The sequence below is a fragment of the Barbatula barbatula genome, assembly GCF_947034865.1.
Source record: "Barbatula barbatula genome assembly, chromosome: 5".
Classification (NCBI taxonomy): domain Eukaryota; kingdom Metazoa; phylum Chordata; class Actinopteri; order Cypriniformes; family Nemacheilidae; genus Barbatula; species Barbatula barbatula.
This window is the reverse complement of record NC_136769.1, coordinates 25,729,338-25,745,427: the sequence shown is the minus strand read 5'-3', so window position 1 is coordinate 25,745,427 and position 16,090 is coordinate 25,729,338.

Sequence of the window (16,090 nt, the reverse complement as noted above, 5' to 3'; positions counted from 1 at the left end):
TGCATTCCTACTAGGGTGGCCATTTCCATAACACCAAAAAGGAGGACACTTTGCGGCATTTAGTGAGGCAAGAATAACTGCATCTGGTGTACTCGCAAATACAATACAATTTTGTCTATCATATCTATGGTATCATGATACAGTGATTCTGAAATAGCCTACTCTATTCATTACCAGACAATTTGATCAACAACATATCTTGATGTAGACCTATGTGTAACAGAAGAGGCAAAAAAGTGTTTGTTCACAGTATTTGTATTTCTTCAAGACACTCCTGTATGACTGGTGATGCTTGACTGCATGATAGACTTTACAAAGCTCTGCAGCGGAGATTTTGTCATCCTGAGGTGATGCTGCCTCTCGAAATTAAGACCTAAGGGAAGACGCACCAGCAGCTCTTTGGTTACCTTTATGTTTTTCAGTGCTGGCATGTCGGTCAATGGCGGCTTTCCCTTTACTACTAACGTCCACTACACAGCGACATAGTGTGCAAAATCCATGGAAAGCATCTCTACTGCTTTTTGATATGAATTCGTGGTCTTGTGTCCATTCCGGACTAAATGATGTTGGACGTTTCGGCATGTTAACGTTATGATGTGACGTAGCCTGTACGTGCCCCACCTACACGTCGTGAAGGCTTGTTTACGTTTTTAACCAATTATATATCAGATATTTATTTGACATCTCTTTCAGCCAATCATCTGTTTGACAGGAGATCTTACGGTGTCAGACGCGATGCTGCTGCGTCCCAATAAAGGTTTTACAGCGCGTTTTTTAAGGCCGATTCAGCGCAACTCCGAAAAGGAGGACAAATGAGTGTCCGGCTTGAGGCTGCGCCGGACGCCAGACAGGGGGCTTAAAATCCGGACTGTCCGGCCAAAAGCCGGACGTATGGCCACCCTAATTCCTATGCTTGCAGTAAAGCATGTTCGATAGCATTTGGTTGTCTGCTTCATGAATACATAACAGTGTCCGAATTAAAACTTGAGACGATGAGTGAGCGCTTGGCTGTTGAGCTGTCATTTTGGCGCTAGTTGTTTAAGCGGGGGCGCATGCGCACTACGTCGTGGAATCGATCAATCTTCCTTCGGATAGTAATGCCTGTGAGCTGATGACGTATTTTTGACAGTCTCTTCGCACACAGTGCTTCGTGTTCGTAATTCGCACTTCGTGCACGTAACGGAGTTGCGGTTGTGTCTGTAAAATGTCATAGTCGTAGAATTTGAAGTTGTAATCTAACAAATAAAACAAATTGTCGTACTTGTAAACTGTTGTGGCCGAAGATTTTGAAATCAAAGTCTCACAAAAAGTTGAATTACATACAATTTTTAAAATTACGCACGAATAAAATAATATTACACACAAATTCTTTCAGTTACGTACATTTATTTTTGACAGTGATTTTATTTCATACTTTGAAAGCAATCACTTTTTTGCCTCCTGTTAGAAACATTTCTGTTGTCCTTTCTGTTGTTTGCAAGCGGGTTTCTGTAATTGGTATTCGGTTTGGTTGTTTTTCAATTTGTTCACGTCACAATATGGTGCACTTTCACAGGTTACTACTGTTTATAACTCATTAATAAATGGTTCACAGTCGTTCACTTTGACAAAAAGACAAATGGACACTTCTAACATATTAGATACTGTATATATCATACTGTATATAACATATTCATCCATCAATCGCTGTATTCGAGGCTGTGTGGCGAAATCTGGCTTTCTATCATTCTCAGAATCTCAATTTAATATTGGAGCGAGTCTGAAACAGGAACGTTCTTCTATTTATGAAACCTTTGAATAGCCCCTGTGAAGTCGTGGTTTACAGTGATTTAATAAGAGGCCCACAGCTTTTATAAATGTGTGAACTTCATCACGATGAAACCACATGAACAGATGACAGATTTCATCAATACCGACACCACTCACTTCATCGATTGTTAATGGATGTCCTTTTTCCAGTCAGTTACTGTATATATTTGGTCCCCGGTGTCATTCTGCTCTACTTTCCTGTCGCTGTGTATTTTGTGTCTGTGCTAAATGTGACAGTCACTTAGAGAGTGTTTTTTTATGATCGATCGTGTCCATTACAACCAATCCTACATCTCATAGCACTACAGCAAATACATGCCAATCATTAACTGTCTTCGTAATAACAGTCACGCATTCTCTTTTACGTTGCACCGTTTATTTATGCTATTATATTGTATAGCACTATTCAAAATGCATATTGTTTGAAAGAAGTTTTAAAGCCCTCATTGAGTTACCCAAAGCAACAGTTGGAAGAATTGAAAATATATAAGCTAGTAAAGGTTTATGAAAAAACAGCCCATGTCAAATGTCAAATATGATCTGGTTACATAATGTCAAATTCAGTGGCTGAGGAAAGACATTTGCTCATGTTATTATAACTGTGAAAAAGAATTCAGCAAACTGATATTCCAGTCATAGCGATTATTCGATCTGCGTCCACAGACAAGCGTCAATGTATTCAAAAGCTTTTGGTGTAACATCATTTTCAGTCAACAGTCTAATGCAGGGCTATTCAAATACATTTGCAGAGGGCCAAACTAGGAAATTCCAAAATTTGTGAGGGCCTGACGGACATATTTATACATTACATTATTCTTTTTGTTTCCTTCAACTTGTATTGATTATGTAGCAAGTGGCGGTAGCGGGTGTGTCGACTACGCCACCCCAAGATCTAACCCGGGGAAATAAAAGTAACCACCAAGGCTTCTATAGATTTAAGCAATCAGGTTCGGGCATGGAATAAACAGAGAAATGCTTCCATATTAAACATACAATTTTATTAATCAAATACACAGCAAACGTAGTAAACACTCTGGAAGCTGACGTCAGCCTATTCTTAAAAACACTACAATCGGGGCGAAGGTCAATACCACATCAAAATACATCCAAATTCACAGCAATCCAAACAATTCATACAATCCACAACGCACACCAATAAATAATACACAAAGATGTGTAGTTCAGTATACCAACAGACTCTCTCATACACTCACAAAACCGGGCATGAGGCTTACTGGTGGGCGTCCAGCGGCTCGGGCATGAGCGTCCAAATAATCCACTCCAAAGCACGTGTACAGCCACACAACCAGCACAGCAACGGTCACACTGTGAAAGTACCCACACTGCACACAAAAGAGGACCCACCACCTCGAGCACGCTGTCCCCACCGTCAGCACTCAGCTCCTCTACATATAACAAAGACAAAATAAACCAAATTTAACTTCAACAACAATAATACTGATAAATGAAATAAAGAATGAAGTATTACGATAAACCAACAAGGATCATGAAATAACGTTACGGAAACAACAATACAAATAAACAAAAGGGCGAAAGAAATAACTTTAACAAATGACTATAACGCTGGTAAATAAGATAAACACACGAAAGGGGCAAAAGAAATGACTTTAACAAATGACTTTAATGCTGGTAAATAAAGTAAACAAAAAGCAAAGGGAATGATCTGGCCAAACAGCTAATGCTGGAAAATGAAATAAACAAACGAAAGGGGCAAAAGAAATGACTATAATGCTGGTAAATGAAATAAACAAACTAAAGGACGAAAGAAAATGACTTTTACGAAACAATTCTCACTCAATCGATCACAAAATAAATCACAACCACATCCACTCGTGAATATTACACATCCGAAAGCAGATATGCAATCGGCCACACAAGTGGCCTATGAGGTATTTTCGCTAGCCAAATGAGCGCAGTCCATTAACTCTGACTCGATGAAAAGCCCAGAACAGGAAGGTGACGTGCGTTAACCGCACTTTGAGCAAAGCAGCAGTCGCCCCAAGGCAGGCCGCAAGCGCTTCCTTGCTATGATAGCTATCCCCGAACAGCCATACACAGCTACACGAATCTTGCAGACAATGCGCTGTGCGCAAGTTAGCAAAGTTTGTTACTCCGTTCAATTAAATAACAAAATGGGGTAGCCACAACACAGCAAGGGATTCTGCGACACCACCACAAACTAGGTGAACCGAAACATGAGCCTCTAGCGTCACGTACTGCCACCAAGGGGTACGTTCGGGTTATAACACCCCCCTCCTGACATGATTGGCAACCAAGACTACACCAAGAGCCAATCGTAACCAAGTGGGGAGGAGGGGCTACAATTAACCACAGTCCATCCTGCCACAATTAGGTCTACAACAAAGTGCAAAACTGCAAAGACTGAGACACATACACAGCTTTTCCCCTTAAAACAGTAAACATAAGTAATAGCTTATATGTTGATAAAAATCAAACAATCAAAATAAAGCTGTTATAAGTGCAAAACTGCAACTGCAGTTTAAAGTATCAAATCTTATTTGGGGAAATAAGAACATTCAAATATCCCTGATATTCAGTGAAGAGTATGTGACTCAGTGGGAGAAGTGCTGACAACGATTTGTTTTTGCCATTTTAACATCATCTGGCTCAGAGGCGCAAAAAGTGGCTATGCGCTATATGCGGCGCATAGGGGCGCCGCACCATGGGGGGCGCCAACGCGATGGTTTAAAAAATTAGAAATAATAAAAGTTATATACATTTTTATAACTTTTTAAAAGTTATTGTATATATAAAAAGTTATATACATTTAAGAGGACTAACAGGCTAGGCGGCACCGGTGCCCTCATAAGATTCCATCATATAATTTATTTAGACATAGAAGGGTAAAATCGCGAGTGGGCGGGGCGCCGTGAGTTACTTTAAGTACGCAGTAACGTCAGTGAGTTGTCGTTGAAATTAGAATTTGAAAAAGATGGATAAACCAAAAAAGCTGTCGGGGGCTAAAAATAGAAAAAGAAAGATGGAAAAAGAAGATGGCCTGTCAAGGGATGCGACAGCAGCTAAATACGTGGATGGTGAAAGGCAACAGGTAGGATTCAAAATGTGACGTCTATTCTTGCAAATACAATATTCATGTTAACAGACTAAGGCCTGTGACACACTGGATGCGTGGCGTGAGCGTCTCAGAAGCATGGCGTGTCCGTTTTTAAATCGGCTCCCATGTTAACAGGTTAGAGCTTGCACACTGCCTGCGTGAGACGCGCGGCTCGAAAACACGTGCATGCTAGGAATAGGACCGACGCCTATTTTTCACGCGACACGCAAGCGTGTTGGAAGCGTTTCCAGGCAAAATAGAATAGGAAAAAATTTTGCATTTTTGGAGAAACAACAAGTGAATATTGAAATAAATTATACATTAATATTCCTATTAAGTTTGAGATATTATTACTAAAATTTTGCAAATTAATACTCCAATTACACTACTTTTTTTCCATTAAATCTTCCTCCAAGAAAATGCTTATTATATTTGCATAAAGTAAAATCGTGCATCAATTAATTACGTTACATCTTTAATAACATATCTGAGAATCATCTTAATACGAATTGTGGTTCGTATCAAACCCCAAAATGTATTGGTGACTGAATTATTTTTGTTTTTTATGCGCTTAACAATGTGATTAAAATGGAAAAAAATATGACACACTACAATAACAACGTAGTCTAGTGTGTCATCTGAGTGACGATCCAACATCAGGTAATAAAGTTACAAAACATTTGGAAATGTTATTTAAATAAACAGACAGCCCTATTACTTATTTTTCGGATTTTGGAAGGTGTAGGTTACTTGATAAAAGTTTAAACTTGTTGTGAATACAAGACCCTTGTCTGTCGGCGGCCTCCCTCTACGTCACCTATAGCAGCAGCAGCGCGCCAGTGCCGCGTCAGGCACGGTGCTGGTGTGCAAAGATACAGAAAACGTGACGCAGCCGCCACGCAGCTGACACGCAACAGAAACGCCACGCTCACGCCACGCATCCAGTGTGTCACAGGCCTAACGTTAGCTAGTGAGCTTGCTGAGCAACCGACCATGGAATAAATAGATTTGCTACCAAACTTGGAGGCTTGCGAATATAAATGTTGACTGGCAAGTGTTTGCTAACTTAATGCAAAGTAATGTTGCTGCTGATATCTACATTTATATTTTGGTTAAACCCTATTGTACCAATGCCATGCATGACATATCTAAATTTTATTAAAGTAAAATAAGAACTGGTAAATATAAGGTAGCATGCACAATAAATGACTAGAAGCTGGAAAACATTACTTATGCAATAAAGCTGGTTTATCATGGATTGTTTTTACCATTAGCTTCATGTTAGCTCAGCTGTGCTGTCAGACATACAGGCTACTTTACATCTGCTGGGTGACATGGAAGCTGCAAGGGCCACATTTCTCTCTCTTTAAAGATCTGTGCTATATGTGTATGTATGTATATATATATATATATATATATATATATATATATATATATATATATCAGCACAGACCTTTAAACAGAGAGAGATGTGACCCTGTAATGACTTTTCTATATGTATATGTGCAGAGCCGGACAGTAACGGAGTACATTTACTCGAGTACAGTACTTAAGTACAATTTTAAGGGATCTGTACTTTACTTGAGTATCATTTTTGGGGAGTACTCATGACTTTACTCAAGTACATTTGAGAGGCAAATATTGTACTCTTTACTCCGCTACATTTCTATCTATAACCGTAAGTACCCGTTACTTCTAAAAAGGAAAAAGAAAAATCTCGGAAACCACCAATTTGTTTTGTCCCTCTCAAACGTGATTGGATTGTGCAGGCGCCACTTATTGGGACAGCCTATCAGCAACAATCACCCAGACCTCAGAGCTCTTTCATTTGCTGTACACAGCTGTCAATCATCTCACGTCTGCATGACACGTCCTGTGTACACTTCCTCATTCAGGACATCCGCGATGAAGCTAAAGTGACATTTCTTCACCAAAACAAGAAGCTAATAAATGCACGATTGAAGAATATGTGTTTTGTGTGTATTTTCATGCGATTTGGGGGTATTTTTATACGAATAAAGAATAAAGGTAAGGGAAGAGTAGCCAATAGCGTCATATAAAATGCTAAATATAACATGAAATGAACTTGAAAACATCGCGACCGGTCAGCTGATTTTCTTTAATCATTATTATCTTCTCTTCTTTGCTCTATGCTGCGTGTATAACACGGTCAGGTTCAGAGGTGTGTCAGAACATTGCTATATCACCTTCTTTGCTGTTTTAGGTTTATTGATTTCAGGGGCGGCGTTTGTGTATGGCCCTAGCGTTCAGAAAACATTGTTGAAATAAAGTACGTGTGCATAATGAGACTCATTAAAGATAATTAAACTACTTTACACTGATGTGTACATGTAGCATAGGCGTCGGAAGCATGTGTATTTGAGAATGTATAAACACCGTTAATTCACATAGCGTCATTGACGTATAGTCGGTAAGACCGAAGATATGTAGTTTTGACGTGACATCATCGTAATGTTTGTTCGAAGCTCTTTTTGGCTAAACTCGTTTGTCTGCATTTTCCACATTTAAGATCATATACAGGCATTTATTTTCAATAAAACAAAGAAACTGTCTACAAAATGCCTAACAGTGGTTTTGGAATCAAGTGTGAGGTTATGGGTAGTGGGGATGGTCTTTATTTTCCCAATTAGTTGGCATCCATTTAATAATTTTAATAAATCGAATAATTTACACTATTGTTATTGTATTTCATTCATAATGTACAACGCTATCTGTGAAAAATTAAAAAAATATATTGTACGGAAAGACTTTGTAGTGCAGTCGCAGTTTAGGCTATTATGTATTTTGCGATTTGCCACTAGCTATGCCAGGATTAGCTTAAAAATGAAAAGAATCGAGGCTTAACAACCCTGCGACAAGGTAAGACATGTTTTATATTTAATCTTGTTTGCTGAATCTGATCAATGGTTGGTTTATATTTTAGTCTCATAGTCGATTAACGTAGTCGTTGGTGGTGGTTATGACAACATCTGGCTGTGGGTTATTTTTTACTACTTTAAGTTTTGTGGTTACATATATGTGGTATCATTTGGTTTCATTGTGGTTCGTTTTTTTGTATGGTCTGAGGAAATTTCGCCATACCCTAGGTTTTGATGAAACGCCACTACTGATTGATGAAAAAACAGAGAAACTCACATGTACACACAATTGTTAGCTGAATTGTATTTTCTAATATTACTCATTAATGTAAGCAGAGTATTTGCTTTGATGTTCTTGAGTATGCGGTGTGTTGTTTAAAACTGTTCGGTTCAAATGTGGGTGCAAAAAATCCATTAAAACTCTAGCAGAGGTGAAAAGAATAAAGCATGGTAAAAAGATTAAAATTACTTTATTTTACTTTAAATTCCTTTAACATTCTCCAAGGTATTAACATTAACATTTTTCATAACTCCATGTAGGACGTTTCTGTACATAAATGTAAGCACTGTGGCAGTAGTAATGCAATATTTAGAAAATGTACTCTTGTACTCTTGATACTCAAGTACTTTTAAAAACATGTACTTCAGTACTTTTACTTAAGTACACATCTGACTGTAGTACTTTTACTTGTACTTGAGTAAAATTTAGCAAGGGGTATCTGTACTTTTACTCAAGTAATGAACCTGTGTACTCTGTCCGCCTCTGTATATGTGTGTGTGTGTCATATTAGTACTTTTTAAAATCCCAAATGTTAATGTAATTTCAACAGCAGCACAACCTTACTGCATTATAGTTGTCTATCTGATGCCATCCCTAGGCTGATTTAAACATTTTATTTAGGCTGCTATATTTAACAGCGAGTTCATTTTATTCAGGTGTGAGGATGGTGGATCAGGAAAGACAGGGGAAAGCAACAGGATTGGGTCTAACATTAGGTGGAAGTGTAGAGGGAGCTTGATACCAACTTGATACCAACAGATTAATTTCTTAATATTATTAATATGGAAAAGGTAGGGGTGTAACGGTTACAACGATACACTTGTGTTTCGGTACGGATCGGTACGTTTTAGATGCAGCAAAAAGAAAGAAATGGCAGAGAAATTTCCATGAATAAATTTTTATATATTTGTGTTCATATACCATATAATTATGGTAGGCTTACAGTAGCTTAAAATATACTTTTAAAATAAACCTTTATTATTTCAAGCCCATACATGATGATGTCCGGCACACTTTTTTATTTAGCAGGGGGGTGCCAAAACTGTTTTTGCATACCCCCCTAACATTGGGTAGTTGCGCCCCTGATCTGGCTCATATTTGGTAAGTGCAATTCTCAGGCACTGGGATAACTTATCACTATTGTCCATAGTGTTTTTTAATTCACCGCTGAGCTTCGCGCGCAAGACAGACTCGTGAATAATGCCGATAGCTGCCACAGCTGACAGTCTGGCTGCTAGTCCTTGCACTCTTCCGAGCATAGCTGGTGCTCCATCCGTTACTAGCAAGCAAACCTTTTGTATATCCAGTTTATGCTCACTGAAAAATGCAACAACATTTGGAAACAGCACTTCACCTGTCGTATGTCCCTCCAGTGGAATGAGTCCCAGAAGCTCCTCACGAAAGTGAACTCCATCGTAAAATCTCACATAAACGCACATCTGGGCCACATCACTTGTATCTGTCGATTCGTCAATAGCAATGGACATCAGCTCCGTTTTTTTAATGTTCTCCAGTAGTTTATCAAATACCTCCTTTGCTAGTAGATCCACTCGACGGAGAGCTGAGGTGTCTGACAGTGGTACTTTTTTAATAGATGAGGACACGTAGTCTTTCATTTTTTGGTCAACAATGATTTTGTCAACAACCGCCAGCATGCAGTCTTTAATAGTCTCTGACTCGGTGAAGGGCCACTCGTAGAGAGGCAATGAAAGCTCTCTCTTGTTCGGTACAAAACCCGCCAATTGCACGCTGACTTTGCTCAAAAGAAGTTACCAGTTGTCTCTCCACAGAGCCCTCTTGGTATTGCGCAGAAAAAGACGAATGTTTTGTAGTAAAATGTCTCTTCACATGATATTCTTTTGCCACAGCCACTGATTCGTTGCACAGTAAACACACAGGTCTATCGGTCCCTCGCTTGCTTGCCGTAGTTGGCACAGTAAGTCAAGTCAAGTCAGCTTTATTTATATAGCGCTTTTTACAATTTTCATTGTTACAAAGCAGCTGTACAAGAAAACATTGACTATAAGTAAAACATAAAAGGTTATGGAAGTCAAAACACAGGTCAAATATCAGACACACAATAAATTCCTATATGCAGTGTTAATTAAATAAGACTATCAAATTCTAGCAGCCCCCCCGTCCAGGCAAACAGTGCAAAACAGTATGCAAACGGTGGCGAGGAACCCAAAACTCCATTGGAGGAGAAAAAAAACCTCAGAGGGAGACCAGGCCTAAACAGGGGATTCCAGTTCCCCTCTGGCAAAAACTGCTGCCTCTGCACAAGCTCGACAGTGTGCGCACAACAAGGCAAAATAAAAAACAAATTTAGATTTAAAATTATCATTAATAATCTAATAGCGACTGAAGTTTTGTAGAGGTAAATAAGTACTTCTCCGTCCATTCACTCTGAAACTTACGATTTTCTCTGTAAACTTTGCGGTTTGGCTTGGACAACGCCCTGTTAGATGCATGTGTCACAGGCAGCGTGAGAACATCGAATCAGCGAGAACGAGAGTGTAACACTCCCGTCCGTTTCCCTGCCGGTTTTTCCCCATGGACTTATATTCACTATCCCGCACCTGTCCGTCATTTGTGATCACGCTGTTCCCGCACCTGCCAGCCATCATTGTTCGTTATCAAAGACTATTTATACTCTGTGTTTCCGTTTTTCCCATTGTCAGTTATTGATTGTCTTGCGTTTTGTGTACCAGTCTGTGTTAGTGATTAAAAGTTTCCCGTTTTTTGTATGCCTGCATTCTCGTCTGTCTCGATCCGGCACGACACCGTGACAGAATAACTGACCTAGTATGGATTACATCTACGTCTCTCCAGTGGACCAGCTCGTGGGTCTTCTTCAAGACGGACGGCCACTGGAGAGGTATGTGGAGGAGTTTGTTGAGGTGTGTTACCGGGTGGGTTGGGACAATCCCACACTTAACCGTGTGTTTTTGACCGGTCTGGACGACGACCTGCTCGCCGCCGTTCTGCTCCCGTACGCGGACGACCTTCCCCTGGAGGAGTTGATCAATCAGGTTCTCCCGGGGGAGGAATCCGTGGACCGCGTTGGGGAGCTGGACGGTGGCTTGAGCGGTTCGCGTCCGGTACCGGTCATCCGCGTGGGGGTTGTTCTGACTCACTCCGGGACCGCGCCTCACTCCTCCACGAAGTCCCGTCGGCGCCATCCACGTCGGAGGGCACTACAGCGCAAGCATCGCGAGTGCGCTCCTGAGATTCCGCAGCAGCGGAATATGGAAGGCCGTGAGGGTCAAAATCCCCGGCCTTCCCAGGCACAGCTACCGGTCCTGATCGCACCAGAGGCACTCCGGGAGTTGGATTCCCTCTGGTGTTCCGAGCCAGCGCCCCGATGCACTCCCGTGCCAGCGCCCCGATGCACCCCCGTGCCAGCGCCCCGATGCACCCCCGTGCCAGCGCCCCGATGCACCCCCGTGCCAGCGCCCCGAAGCACTCCCGTGCCAGCGACCCGAAGCACTCCCGTGCCAGCGCCCCGAAGCACTCCCGTGCCAGCGCCCCGAAGCACTCCCGTGCCAGCGCCCCGAAGCACTCCCGTGCCAGCGCCCCGATGCACTCCCGTGCCAGCGCCCCGATGCACACCCGTGCCAGCGCCCCACCAGGCCTCCGTACCCGTGCCCGAGCCTCACCAGGCCTCCGTACCCGTGCCCGAGCCTCACCAGGCCTCCGTACCCGTGCCCGAGCCTCACTATCAAAGACTATTTATACTCTGTGTTTCCGTTTTTCCCATGGTCAGTTATTGATTGTCTTGCGTTTTGTGTACCAGTCTGTGTTAGTGATTAAAAGTTTCCCGTTTTTTGTATGCCTGCATTCTCGTCTGTCTCGATCCGGCACGACACCGTGACAGAGAGTTTGTCACCATGGAGACGACGTGCTCCGCTCTAGAAAATTTGCCTGTGCGACGCGGCTGATTCAGAGATTTTTTTAGACTTTTTTTTATATTTGTTTTTTAATCTGCCGCGGGCCAGAATAAATTCATATCGGGCCAAATTTGCCCCCGGGCCGCTATTTGAATAGGCCTGGTCTAATGAGTCAGAGACATGCAGTTAACACAGTTATGTTACCATATTCCTTCTAGCGATGTAACAAATAACATTCCAGCAATGTCACTTTGTGATGACAACATAACATTGGCCGTTACTGGAACGTGGTGATTACATCCAAAGACGCACCTGAGGGGTATTGTACAAAAGCAAGATAAGGGATTAAGCTGGGATTTTCCAGTTATCCTGGCTGAATTTAGCCCTTACTCAGTTGCATGAAGGGTGGCTGAATTAATCTATGGAGATTTACACTTTGCAGCTAGCCTGCTCCTCCCTAAATCCTACTAGATATTAATGTGTTTTAGTCACTTCTAAAATACTAGATATACAATCATTCATATAAGTATGCGTACTGTTATTTTAGTTATTATTGAAAACTGCTGTTCATTTCACTGTCAGAGGTTTGATGAATATATATATATATTATTCGAGATTTAAAGCGTTTATTGTCATACATCCAGTGAGGAAAGCAGATTTTTTGAGCAATTATTACTTTGCTGTCGCAATGAATGCCAACACAGGGCAGAAGAACTATACTATACTATATGAGAAATAGAATGACTATGTATATGCAAGTATAGAGTAGAAATGTACTGTTGAATGAGAAAAAATATCAATATATTATAGCAGTTGATGAGATAATGGAGACAATGGCTCATGAGATAATAATGAGACAATGGCTCATGAAGTTGCAAATGTGGTTTCAATTAAGTCCGTAACGAGGTCAATATGTAGTATATATAGACTAAAGATTTGTGTTTCTCCGATTCACAATGGCTTGCCCTTTGTTGAATGATGTAGTTGATGAGGAAGTTTTCATACTCAGACGAGCATTCAGGCATGAAAGAGTCTTCAGAGATAGGGCAGACCCATTGGCCTTTTCAGACCAATATCTGACTGAGAGGTACAGATTCTCAGGTGATGGCATCAGATATTTGTGTAGGCTGCTGGGTCCAAACATACAGCACAGGACAGCACGGAGCCATGCTCTCACTGTCCCACAGCTGGTCTGCGTAACACTGCGATTCTTTGCAAGTGGCATGTTTCTGTATTCTGTCGGTGATGCAGAAAACCTCAATAAAGCCACTATTTGCCGCACAATAAGAAAGGTAAGTCTGGCATTGAAATCTCTTGTGCACATATTTATCACCTTCCCTGGTCACAGAAGATTCATCCACATCAAGGAGGATTTCAACAAGATTGCAGGTAACACGAATAATAACATTGACTGTGCTAATGTAACATTTTGTAGTACAGTATGACACTCATTATTTTGTGTTACAGCTTTTCCTAATGTAATTGGGACAGTGGATTGCACCCATATTCGTATCCAACGCCCCTCAGGGGCACATGAGGGAGATTATGTTAACAGGAAATCCTTCCACAGTGTCAATGTTCAGGTAAGAATGAGTTATGGTTATGGTCAGCTACATAATTATTCTGTGCATTAAATGACCTTAATAAGCTATATATATTTTTACAGATGATCTGTGATGCTGCCTGCCTTATCACAAATTTAGAGGCAAAGTGGCCTGGCTCAGTCCATGACTCCAGAATCTTTCGGGCCAGTAGAATTTACCAGAGACTCTCTCTAGGTAAGCCACCCCATTTTTTAAGCACCTTGAACATCAAGAGTACAGTACATGTAAGAATTATGTTTTGCATTCGCAGGAGAGTTCTCTGGCGTGCTGCTGGGGGACAAAGGCTATGCCTGTGAGACATTTCTGATGACTCCCCTTACAGACCCCCAAACCCCAGCACAGCAAGCTTACAACCATGCCCATGCCAAAACCAGGGCTCGAATTGAAATGACCTTCGGCCTCCTGAAATCATGATTTCAGTGCCTGCACCACCTGAGGGTCTCCCCAGACAGAGCATGTGACGTGACTGTTGCCTGCACAATATTGCCAGCCTAAGAAAAGAAAGGGCTCCCAGAGTTGCTTTGGATGTTGATTGGGACAATGGTGCCATATTCCCAGATAACAGAAATGGTAGACTTGTTAGAGAACAATACATTGCAAATTATTTCAGTTAATTTAGTTTTGATTTAGCCCATCTTTTAATAAAGGATAATGTAGGCTATATAACTTTTTCATGTGTACATACATTTTATTTGGCATCGGTAGCACACACTGTGGTCATCTTCCCAAATTCTAGTTCCACTTCACTGGATCAATAACTAAAGTGTACTTGACATTCATAAAAAAGTTACAAGACCACAATGGTTTTGGAATATTTTTCTTTTATTATTTTGGTGTCATCACTTGTCAGCTTGGAGCTTTGGAGAGAAAAAATGATGATTATTAATACATGGTGTTACAGTCATGGTTACAGTATGAACTGAAGTCACTTACTTCTCTTTCTAGTTTCTGGATTTCCAGTTCTAGTTTCCTCAGGGTCTTGTGTTTAATTTGCATCTCAAGGATGCGTTGTGTAGAGATATCTGACAGTTTGTGAATTCTGTGAACACCTTTTAGTTAGTATAGCAGAATTTTTGTATAATGTAAATTTACTTTAGGCAATACTCACTATGTTTCCAGGCTGCTTATCAGGCTCCCCAATGTCAGGTTCCTGTAAAAAATTATATTTTCTATTAGTACCACTTCCCTGACTTTTTATCTATTATGAACTTATGAAAAAATGTGTCTATTGCCACAAAATTTACATGATACCTCAAGCCTTCTGGAGTCCAGCGACACGGTCTCATCATCTGCAGAAGTGCACTCCACTGCTGTAGATGTGGCTTCCCTCTGCCATATTCAATACTTGTAATGATATTTTTGACAGGACATGCAAAGCCTATGATTCAATAAAGAGTTCTCACCGGCAAACCTGGTGGCTCCAAAAGTGTAAAGGTGTTACCAGCCACTGCAAGGTAAGGCAAAATCGCACAGTCCACATAAATGTATATGGATTTCAATATTTTCCATGTGCAGTATCATGGCAATAATGTACCTTGTATGAAGAGGTCAGTATCTCTTGCTGGGCCAGAGTCAGTGGCTGTCCCTTCATGGATCCCTTCAATCACTGGCTTCCCTTTATTTAAGTCCAGGGCCAGCTCCTCTGCTGTGGTGAAGTCTTGGGTTGGAGGGCCACCCCCGTACCAGATATATGACTTTTTTTTTTATTGCTAAAATCAGACAATAAAATTCCAGCAACATGTCACCTATGTTCTTTGCAAACAAGTCACTTACCAGCCTGCAAAATTTTCTTGAATTTAATCTTGACTTGCTGCCAAGTCCTTTTTTGGCCAGACATGTTTGTTCTTTAAGAGGAATGGATAGATACAAATTATAAAATAGATTAGATGTATAAAAAGAGCAAAAAAAGATTACAAATAGATAAGAGTAAAAAGATTATAGACATAATAGAAACTAAATAGATCAAATAGATGCCCATAGTGGGTAAGTGTTTGCAATTATTCTTTATGTTAAATGCATGTCCACTGGTCACATTTAAGTATACAATTATTTTTGAAAATGACAAGTAACTCCTTGAATTGTAATTATGAGGGTTTCAGTGGAGCACTGATTATTTGGACTACTTACGCATTCAATCGGTCCGCTATTGTTTGCCATGCATTCTCTCTTTGTTTTATCACAGCAGCTGTATTGCCTTTTTTACATATTATATGTTTCACTTCTTCATACGTTTCCATAAGAAGCTGTTGCTCATTAGGCGAAAAGTATGCCGCACGGGTTTTGTCCATTTCTGCATCAGTGATTCTTTGATCGATTTCGTGATCTTCTTAAGAATGCCGTGAACGTGCATTTATCCAAACTATATACACCTGGCTTGACATATCCGCGCGTTCTCATCCTGGCTCAGCAAACGTGCAACGGATTAAGCCAGGATGCACTGATTAAACTAGGTCAAGCCGCGACTGTTCTATTATCCTAGCTTTGTTAATTCTACTTTTGTGCAATACCCCTCTGGACCAGATCACGTTTGT